Below are 1,833 nucleotides of genomic sequence, written 5' to 3' on the forward strand. Positions count from 1 at the left end.
CTACCTCTTTCCCCCTCAGTGAGTATCATCAATGTGTTGTTCTTCAGTAGGATTATTATGATTTATAATATTTAATAGAATTCTCACCTTTAATTTTCTTTTTACATAGAATTAAAACAATAGTGCTTTCTTCCATTTTAACACAAATTGTAAGGGAACTAGTTAACATTTATTGCATGAATTTTCTCTAATCCCCACTATAACACTGTGAAATAGGCACTAATATCACCAATTTATACATGATAATCTGAGCTTCAGTGAAGTAAAATAACCAGGTTAAACTCATATAGTTATTATTATCAATTTGTTTTTTATACTTCACCTGATTCTACAAGTGAATTTCAAGGGTTCTCATGACTAGTAAGGGAGAGGCTATAAATTAACACATAGAACTGTGCTCTTATTGTAATGGGATATTTTTTCTGCTCCATTATTTCAGCATACCAAGCTGCAAAATATCTCAAAGGGTGGAAATTTCTGGTTTCTCCTCCTTTGTCTTTGAGCCTAATTGAATATATTTCAGGCCTTGATTTCAAGGGTAAAACTACAAGTCCTACAAACAAAAAGGCCCTGATGAGATCATTGATCTACTGGGAACTAAATCGTATGCCTTCTTTCAACTTGAAAACTGACATCTAGGAAGGTTAAAGAACATGTCCAAGACCACATATGGTGTCGTTATGACTGTGAGATATCTTGTAGCTTTAAGCTGAATATAATTGGCCACCTCTATCCAAGAAAATGTGAACTATTTTGAGACTCAACTTCTCTGTATTACCCTTTCTGAGGCCTCATTGCTTTTTGCTGAAATCATTCAGACTGCTTTTTTTTTTTTTTTTTTTCTGAACTGGGTATTGAACTCAGACCCTTGAGCTTGCCAGGCAAGTGCTTATTCTACTGAGCCATCTCCTCAGCCCCTGACTTTCTTTCTTTAACTTCTCCTTTGTATAACTGCCAGGATGATGATTCTTTTTAGTTCAATTATTTTGTTGTATTTTTACATAATGAGTATATGTTTATAAAACATAGTTACATACATTCTGGAAAAAATTCACATATAGATCATATTTTGATAATTTCTGCACATTTTCCTCCCCTTCCTTTGCCTACTATCTTTCTCCTATTCCTATTCCTCTTCCCCTTCTCCAAGAAGTCTTCTTTCCAGTTTCTTACCATCTCTTCTTTTCTTTTTACTCTTTAATTCATTTATATTTTAGATTTCTCAACTTAGAAAAACTACACAATAATTAACCCTCTACATCTGACTTATTTCACTTAGCATTATGGTCTTGAGTTCTATCTATTTTTCCTACAAATGACTCCTACTTGTGAACAATACCCCACTGCAGAAATAGATCACATTTTCTTTATACATTTGCATTTATCTATTATTAGGCATCTAGGCTACTTCCACAGTTTGACAATTGTGAATTGTGCTATTATACACATGGGTATTCATGTTTCTCTATAGTATGAGGCCTTAACTCTTTTGGGAAAATATCCAGGAGAAATGTGGCTCAGTCAAATGGAATTTCTATTTTTTTTAAGGAATCTACATACTGCTTTCCATAAAAGTTCTCCTAGTTCAGATTTCCACCAAGAATGTGGAGAGCCACTTTCGGCCTACATCCTCCCTAGAATTTTATTATTTATTTGTGTTCATATGATAGGTGTTCTGGTTTTGAGTACGTAAGGTGGCATCTTAGAGTTGCTTGATTTGCATTACCCTAAAGACTAATGATGTTGAACATTTTTCTTCTTTTTATTGGCCACCTGTGTGCCTTTTGAAAAGTATCTATTCATTTCATTTGCACAATTTTTTAATTGACTTAT

The sequence above is a fragment of the Octodon degus genome, unplaced genomic scaffold (assembly GCF_000260255.1).
Source record: "Octodon degus isolate 3935 unplaced genomic scaffold, OctDeg1.0 scaffold00094, whole genome shotgun sequence".
Classification (NCBI taxonomy): domain Eukaryota; kingdom Metazoa; phylum Chordata; class Mammalia; order Rodentia; family Octodontidae; genus Octodon; species Octodon degus.